The sequence below is a fragment of the Orcinus orca genome, chromosome 1, assembly GCF_937001465.1.
Source record: "Orcinus orca chromosome 1, mOrcOrc1.1, whole genome shotgun sequence".
NCBI classification, from domain to species: Eukaryota; Metazoa; Chordata; class Mammalia; order Artiodactyla; family Delphinidae; genus Orcinus; species Orcinus orca.
Window position 1 is genome coordinate 185284498 of NC_064559.1, and position 9419 is coordinate 185293916.

At 42.6% G+C, this 9419-nt stretch overlaps 1 pseudogene; it reads left to right on the forward strand.

Moving 5' to 3' along the window:
* The first annotated feature begins 327 nt into the window (after positions 1-327).
* On the forward strand, positions 328-1359 carry LOC101278462 (traB domain-containing protein-like; annotated as a pseudogene).
* The last annotated feature ends 8060 nt before the right edge of the window (positions 1360-9419 follow it).

Below are 9419 nucleotides of genomic sequence, written 5' to 3' on the forward strand. Positions count from 1 at the left end.
GGGTTTATCTCTGGGCTTTCTATTCTGTCCCATTGATCTATATTTCTGTTTTTGTGCCAGTACCATACTCTCTTGATTTCTGTAGCTTTGTAGTATAGTCTGAAGTCAGGGAGCCTGATTCCTCCAACTCTGTTTTTCTTTCTCAAGATTGCTTTGGCTATTTGGGGTCTTTTGTGTTTCTATACAAATTGTGAAAATTTTTGTTCTAGTTCTGTGAAAAATGCCATTGGTAGTTTGATAGGGATTGCGTTTAATCTGTATAGTAATTTTCACACTGTTGATTTTTCCAATCCAACAACATGGTATATCTCTCTATCGTTTGTATCATCTTCCCTGGTGACCGAGCTGGTGGTCGAGGACGGGAGCTGGGTGCACATGGTGGGCATGGCGCACTTCAGCAATGACAGCATAAAGGACATGGTGAAGACCATCTGGGAGGTGCAGCCTGACGTGCTGAAGATGAACTAGTGTACACTGCTGCGTGAGGCCAAGGACATCAGCCTGGAGAAGCTGCAGTAGGCCATAAGGCAGAACGGGGTCATGTCGGAACTCATGCAGATGCTGCTGCTGAAGGTGTCCGCCCACATCACTGAGAAGCTGGGCATGGCCCCTGGAGGTGAGTTCAGGGAGGTTTTCAAGGAGGCCAGCAAGGTGCCTTTCTGCAAGTTCCACCTGGGTGACCAGCCTATCCCCATCACCTTCAAGAGGGCCATTGCCACCCTCTCCTTCTTGCAGAAGATCAAGCTGGCCTGGGGCCTATGTTTCCTGTCAGACCCTATCAGCAAGGATGATGTGGAGTGGTGCAAGCAGGACTCCCTGGAGCAGATGATGGCTGAGATGATCGGCGAGTTCCCCGACCTGCACTGCACCGTGTCTGAGCGGGACATCTATCTGACCTACATGCTGAGGCAGGTGGCCTGGTGCCTGGAGCTGCTGCATGCCTCTGATGCCGAGTGCAGAAAGTGCGTCCCCTCTATGGTGGTGGGCATTGTGGGCATGGGCCATGTCCCTGGCATCGAGAAGGACTGGACCACTGACCTCAACATCCAGGAGATAATGATGGTCTCCCTGCTGTCCGTCTCTGGCAGAGTGTCTTGGCTGACCATGAAGGCCGCCTTTTTGGGCCTTCTGGGCTATGGCCTGTACTGGATGGGGCGCCATGCCAGCAGCCTGGTTTTGTCACTGCCTGCCACCCAGTACTGCCTGCAGAGGACCCCCGAGGCCTGGTCACACAAGTAGGAAGGACAGAGGGAGCCACCACGTCCGTCCAGGGGGCTGCCTGTGGCTGCTCCTGTGACACAGCCAAGGGTCACAGGGGCTGGCCCCCTGAGGAGCTCCTGGGTGCCACCCCCCATGGGGGTCCAGCTTAGCCTTGCCTGCCCTCTCCCAAGCGGCCCAAATAAAGAATTATTTCGCTGTCAATAAAATAAAATAAAATAAAATAAAATAAAATAAAATAAAATAAAATAAAATAAAATAAAATAAAATAAAACTACCCTTCATCAGTGTCTTATAGTTTTCTGCATACAGGTCTTTTGTCTCCTTTGGTAGGATTATTCCTAGGTATTTTATGTTTTTTGTTGCAGTGGTAAATGGGAGTGTTTCCTTAATTTCTCTTTCAGATTTTTCATCATTAGTGTATAGGAATGCAAGAGAGTTCTGTGCATTAATTTTGTACCCTGCTACTTTACCAAATTCATTGATTGGCTCTAGTAGTTTTCTAGTAACATCTTTAGGGTTCTCTATTTATAGTATCATGTCATCTGCAAACAGTGACAGTTTTACTTCTTTTCCAGTTTGGATTCCTTTTATTTCTTTTTCTTCTCTGATTGCTGTAGCTAAAACTTTCAAAAATATGTTGAATGATAGTGGTGAGAGTGGGCAACCTTGTCTTGTTCCTGATCTTAGAGGAAATGCTTTTAGTTTTTCACCATTGAGAATGATGTTGGCTGTGGATTTGTCATATATGGCCTTTATTATGTTGAGGTAAGTTCCCTCTATGCCTACTTTCTGGAGGATTTTTATCATAAATGGGTGTTGAATTTTGTCAAAAGCTTTTCCTGCATCTATTGAGATTATATATGTTTTTTATCCTTCAATTTGTTAATACGATGTACCACATTGATTGATTTGCATATATTGAAGAATCCTTGCGTTCCTGGGATAAACCCCACTTGATCATGGTGTATGATCCTTTTAATGTGCTATTGGATTCTGTTTGCTAGTATTTTGTTGAGGATTTTTGCATCTATGTTCATCAGAGCTACTGGCCTGTAGTTTTCTTTTTTGTAACATCTTTTTCTGGTTTTGGTATTAGGGTGATGGTGGTCTCATAGAAAGAGTTTGGGAGTGTTCCTCCCTGTGCTATATTTTGGAAGAGTTTGAGAAGGATAGGTGTTAGCTCTTCACTAAATGTTTAATAGAATTCACCTGCAAAGTCATCTGGTCCTGGACTTCTGTTTGTTGGAATTTTTGTTGTTGTTGTTGGAAGATTTTTAATTGCAGTTTCAATTTCAGTGCTTGTGATTGGTCTGTTTATATTTTCTATTTCTTCCTGGTTCAGTCTCAGAAGGTTGTGTTTTTCTAAGAATTTGTCCATTTCTTCCAGGTTGTCCATTTTATTGGCATAGAGTTGCTTGTAGTAATCTCTCATGATCCTTTGTATTTCTGCAGCATCAGTTGTTACTTCTCCTTTTTCATTTCAAATTCTGTTGATTTGAGTCTTCTCCCTTGTTTTCTTGATGAATCTGGCTAATGGTTTATCAATTTTGTTTATTGTCTCAAAGAACCAGCTTTTATTTTATTGATCTTTGCTATTGTTTCCTTCATTTCTTTTTCATTTATATCTGATCTGATCTTTATGATTTCTTTCCTTCTGCTAATTTTGGTTTTTTTTTGTTGTTGTTGTTCTTCTTTCTCTAATTGCTTTAGGTGAAATGTTAGGTTGTTTATTTGAGATTTTTCTTGCTTCTTGAGGTAGGATTGTATTGCTATGAACTTCCCTGTTAGAACTGCTTTTGCTGCATCCCATAGGTTTTGGGTCATTGTGTTTTCATTGTCATTTGTTCCTAGGTATTTTTTTATTTCTTCTTTGATTTCTTCCATGACCTCTTGGTTATTTAGTAGTGTATTGTTTAGCCTCCATGTGTTTGTATTTTTTATAATTTTTTTCCTGTAATTGATATCTAGTCTCATAGCATTGTGGTCAGAAAAGATACTTGATACCATTTCAATTTTCTTAAATTTACCAAGGCTTAATTTGTTACCCAAGATATGGTATACCCTGGAGAATGTTCCATGAGCACTTGAGAAGAAAGTGTATTCTGTTGTTTTTGGATGGAATATCCTATAAATATCAATTAAGTCCATCTTGTTTAATGTATCATTTAAAGCTTGTGTTTCCTTATTTATTTGCAGTTTGGATGATCTGTCTATTGGTGGAAGTGGGGTGTTAAAGTCCCCTACTATAATTGTGTTACTGTTGATTTCCCCTTTTATGGCTGTTAGCATTTGCCTTATGTATTGAGGTGCTCCTATGTTGGGTGCATAACTATTTACAATTGTTATGTCTTCTTGGATTGGCCTCTTGATCATTATGTAGTGTCCTTCTTTGTCTCTTGTAATAGTCTTTATTTTAAAGACTATTTTGTCTAATATGAGAATTGCCACTTCAGCGTTCTTTTGATTTCCATTTGCATGGAATATCTTTTTCTATCTCCTCAGTTTCAGTCTGTATGTGTCCCTAGGTCTGAAGTGGGTCTCTTGTAGACATTATATATATGGGTCTTGTTTTTGTATCCATTCAGCCAGTCTATGTCTTTTGGTTGGAGCATTTAATCCATTCACATTTATGGTAATTATCGATATGTATGTTCCTAGTACCATTTTCTTAATTGTTTTGGGTTTGTTTTTGTAGGTCTTTTCCTTCTTTTGTGTTTCCTGCCTAGAGAATTTCCTTTAACCTTTGTTGTAGAGCTGGTTTGGTGGTGCTGAATTCTCTCTCTCTTTTTAAAAAAATTTATTTATTTTATTTTTGGCTGTGTTGGGTCTTTGTTGCTGTGTGCAGGCTTTCTCTAGTTGTGGTGAGTGAGGGACTACTCTCTGTGTGGTACACGGGCTTCTCATTGCGGTGGCTTCTCTTGTTGTGGAGCACGGGCTCTAAGTGCCTGGGCTTCAGTAGTTGCAGCACGTGGCCTCAGTAGTTGTGGCACACGGGCTTACTTGCTCCGCTGCATGTACGATCTTCCTGGTCCAGGGCTTAAACCCATTTCCCCTGCACTGGCAGGTGGATTTTTGACCACTGTGCCACCAGGGAAGGCCAGTGGTGCTGAATTCTCTTAACTTTTGCTTATCTGCATAGGTTTTAATTTCTCCATCGAATCTGAATGAGATCCTTGCTGGGTAGAGTAATCTTTGTTGTAGGTTTTTCCTTTCATCACTTTAAATATGTCCTGCCACTTCCTTCTGGCTTGCCAAGTTTCTCCTGAAAGATCAGCTGTTAACCTTATTGGGATTCCCTTGTATGTTATTTGTTGCTTTTCCCTTGCTGCTTTTAATATTTTTTCTTTGTATTTAATTTTTGATAGTTTGATTAATATGTGTCTTGGCGTGTTTCTCTTTGGGTTTATCCTGTATGGTACTGTCTGTGCTTCTTGGACTTGATTGACTATTTCCTTTCCCATGTCAGGGAAGTTTTTGACTATAATCTCCTCAAATATTTTCTCAGACCCTTTCTTTTTCTCTTCTTCTTCTGGAACCCCTATAATTCGAATGTTGGTGCATTTAATGTTTTCCCAGAGGTCTCTGAGATTGTCTTCAATTCTGTTTTCTTATTCTTCTCCCTGGTAGTTATTTCCACCATTTTATCTTCCAGGTCACTTATCCGTTCTTCTGCCTCAGTTATTCTGCTATTGATTCCTTCTAGAGTATTTTTAATTTCAGTAAGTGTGTTGTTTGTCACTGTTTGTTTGTTCTTTAGTTCTTCTAGATCCTTGTTAAATATTTCTTGTATTTTCTCCATTCCATTTCCGAGATTTTGGATCATCTTTACTATCAGTACTCTGAATTCTTTTTCAGGTAGTTTGCCTATTTTTCTTCATTTATTTGGTCTTGTAGGTTTTTGGCGGTACGTGGGCCTCTCACTGTTGTGGCCTCTCCCGTTTCGGAGCACAGGCTCCGGACGCGCAGGCTCAGCAGCCATGGCTCACGGGCCCAGCTGCTCCGCAGCATGTGGGATCTTCCCGGACCGGGGCACGAACCTGCGTCCCCTGCATTGGCAGGCGGACTCCCAACCACTGCGCCACCAGGGAAGCCCGGTCTTGTAGGTTTTTACATTGCTCCTTCTTTTGTAACATATTGTTTTGTCATTTCATTTTTTTTTTGATGGGTGGTGCTGTGTTCCTGTCTTACTGATTGTTTGGCCTGAGACGTCTAGCACTAGAGTTTGCAGGCAGTTGGATGGAGCTGGGTTAGGAACTCTTGGAGACCTCACTCTGATTAATATTCCCTGGGTTCTGAGGTTCTCTGTTAGTCCAGAGGTTTGGACTCGGAGCTCCCACCACAGGAGCTCAGACCTGAGCTCTGGCCTGGGAAACAAGATCCTGCATACTTCGTGGCATGGTAAAAAAAGAAAGAAAGAAAGAAAGAAAGCAGTACAATATCAAAGAATAAAAAACAAAATAAAATTAGAAAGATAGAAAATATATTAGGAAAAATAAAACTATAATTGAAACAATTGCAACAAAGTATAACAAAACCTGAACAGAAAAAAGGAAATAAATAAAGGGGTGGGGGGAAACAAACAAAACGGAGAGAGCAATAACAAAGTATAAAGAATAAAATAAAAGTAGAAAAATAAAAGATTTATTAGGAAAAATAAAAATATAAAAGAATGAGCAACAATGAATCAACAAGGTAAAACAGAACCCCAATCTAAAAGAGGAAAAAAAAAAAAGGTTTGGCTATGGGGGCAGAGTTTAGGCGGGGGTGGAACTTAGGCTGCAGCAGGACCTAGGCGGGTGGGGGGGGTCACGTTTGAGCGTGGGGCGGGGCCTAGGGTCAGGACCCATGGAGCCGGAAAAGGCTCTGTGGGACGGGGCTAGGCAGGGCTATGTTCAAGCATGGGGCGGGGCCTCTGCTGAGGACCTGCTCAGAAGGGGAGAGGCAGCCGGTTGCAAGGAAGGCTTATGGAGTGTGGAGTTCCAGAGTTTGGAGGTAGGGCCCTGAGTGAGGGTGTGTGGGTGGGGTTTAGGCCCAGATCGTTGGAGGGGGTCTCCGAGTGTAGAGGTAGGGCCCTGGCTGGGGGTGTAGGGGCAGGGCTTGTGTTCTGTGCAGCAGGAGAGAGGCTCTGAGGGCAGAGGATTAGGCCCAGGATCCCAACAGGCTCCCCAGTACCTAAATGGACAGGGAAAGCACTGGCTGCATTCCCTCCCCCAGGGTCTCCCCCATCGCCGCTGGATCCTGAACCGTGGGTGGGTCCTGCTGGGTATAGGAACTCCTCCCCTCCCCCAGCCATCCCTCAGCGGTGCTGTCCTGGAGGTCCAGCCGTTACTTTTTCTCCCTCTTCCCTCCCTCTCACTCCCTCAGGACATGCCCAGCTGGAGGGGGCCTTGGTGGGCAGAGGATCAGGCCCGGGATCTCAGCAGGTTACTGGGGGACCAAGTGGGCAGGGGAAACCTGGCCATGCTCCCTTTTGATCCTCTGCCCTCCCAGTGGTTCCCCAATTTCCCACTTCGGGTGTGGGAAACCCTTCCCCTCCCCCAGCCACCCCTTGGGGCGCCAGTCCCTTCCTGCCTACACTTCTCCTCCCCCTTCACTCTCCCCATGCCCCATGTCCTACCCGGTCACTGGGGGTTCCTCCCGTCCACTTAGGTGTCTGTGGTCCCCCACTGGTGCCTGGTAGGTGCCCTAGTTGTGTGGAGACACGAATTCCACATCCTCCTAGTATGCCATATTGACTCCCCCCCAACTTCTTTTAATAATTGAAAATGAGCTGGAGGTAGAAAGCATTACCTCTGTAGCCATGTTTTATTGCTTAAGCTGGATAGGGTGCACAACATTCATTGCATTATTTTTAAACCTTTTGTCTACCTTAAATATTATATAATAGGCTAAAAAATAAAATGAGTCTGGGCAGGTTGAGAGAATGGGCATCAGAATAAGTAACTCTAAGGGTGTGGAGAAAAGGGAACCCTCCTACACAGTTGGTGGGAATGTATATTGGTACAGGCACTGTGGAGAACAGTATGGAGGTTCCTTAATAAACAAAAATAGAGCTATCATATGATCCAGCAATCCCACTCCTGGGCATATATCTGGAGAAAAAAATTGCTTGTAAGGATACATGCACCCCAATGTTCATTGCAGTGCTGTTTACAATAGCCAAGACAGGGAAGCAACTTAAATGTCCATTGACAGATGAATGGATAAAAAAGAGGTGGTACATATATACAATGGAATATTACTCAGCCATTAAAAGGAACGAATAATGCCATTTGCAGCAACATGGATGGACCTGGAGATTATCATACTAAGTGAAGTCAGACAGAGAAAGACAAATATCATATGATATCTCTTATATGCATAATTTAAAAATGGAATGTTACAAATGAAGTTACTTACAAAACAGAAACAGACTCACACATACTTAGAGAACAAACTTATGGTTACCAGAGGGGAAGGGTCGGAGGGGACAGATAGATTGGGTGTTTGGATTGACATGTACACACTGCTATATTTAAAATAGATAACCAACAAGGACCTACTGTATAGCACAGGAAACACTGCTCAATATTATGTAATAACCTAAATGGGAAAAGAATTTGAAAAAGAATAGATACATGTATATGTATAACTGAATCACTTTGCTGTACATCTGAAACTAACACAACATTGTTAATCAACTATACTCCAATATAAAATAAAAATTAAAAAAAAGAATAAGTAACTCTAGAGTGGCCTTAAGATAAACTTTGTTGATGTGACAAGATGGCTTTTGGACCATCCTAGCTTTCTAGACACCACTGGACACATATGAAAAGAGAGCAAATGTTTCAGGCAAGGAAATTTCTACATTGGGAAAAGGGGACCCAGAAAGAAAGGATAGAAATGTAGGAAGAAAACTAGCTAGAATACCATGTGTTAGAAAAAGCAAAAAAGGAGGCTGGGGGAAGGGCTGTGGGACTAACGTAGTCAAAGGCAGTAAAGAGGCTGAGAAGGCTGATGAAAGTCTGTGCTGCACTTTGTCTACAACATACATATTCAATTGTTTTAGTGAAGGATGGACACTAAGGAAAATTTGGGACCAAGGATAAAAGAGAAACTAAACATGACAACAGCAAAGCTTGACAGTGTTATATTGTGATTTATAATAAGAAATATAGATATATAATAAGAAATAGATATTGTCCCCATTTCTGGCACAAAGCTCCTAAAATATTTGGAATTTCCTAAGTGATGAGAGAGACAAAGTGCTCTTTTGTTATGTTAATGAGGTGAGTTTTGGACTACATCTAAAGATGGGGGTTGTTGGTTGCTTGGAGAATCAGCTGGGTGATTAGAAGGTTGGAACTTTTAGTCTCACCCACCTGACCTCAGGGGAGGGGAGCAGGGCTAGAGATGGAATCAATCACCAATGGCCAGTGATTTAATCAGTCATGCCTATGTAATGAAGTCACTGTAAAGATGCAAAAGACAGGGTTTGGAGAGCTTCCAGTTAACTGTGTTGATACTTGGAGAGTGGTATGTCCAGAGAGGGCATGGAAGCTCCAAGTCCCTTCCCATGTACCTTGCCCTGTGGATATTTTCCATCTGGCTCTTCCTGGGTTATAGCATTTTATAATAAACCAGTAACCTAGTAAGTAAAATGTTTCTCTGAGTTCTGTGAACCACTCTAGCAAATTGATTGAATCCAAGGAAGGGGTTGCTGAAACCTCCAATCTATAGTTGGTCAGTTGGAAGCACAGGTGACAACTTGGACTTGTGATTGGTGTCAGGGTGGGGGCAGTTTTGTAGGACTGAGCCATTAACCTGTGGGATCTGATGCTATCACTTGATAGATCATGTCAGAATTGAGTAGAATTGTAGGACAGCCTGCTGATGTCCCAGAGTTGCTTGGTGGTGTGGGAAAAACCCACACACTGGAACTGGGAGCAGAACCATACTTAGCTTCCCAGAAGTCCAGGCAAAAAGTCAAATATGGAAGTTACAAAACACAGATGATCAGAAATGAGGCCACAGACCAGTTCCTCAGGACAAGAATGATTTTTTCCCTCTGCTAGCTTCAGCCTTTGATACATTGGTATACTTGAAAGTAGAAAAGGCCTACTTTAAATTGGCTGTGACATTGGTTCAAGATGGCAGAGGAGAAGGACGTGCACTCACTCTCTCTTGCGAGAGCACTGGAATCACAACTAACTGCT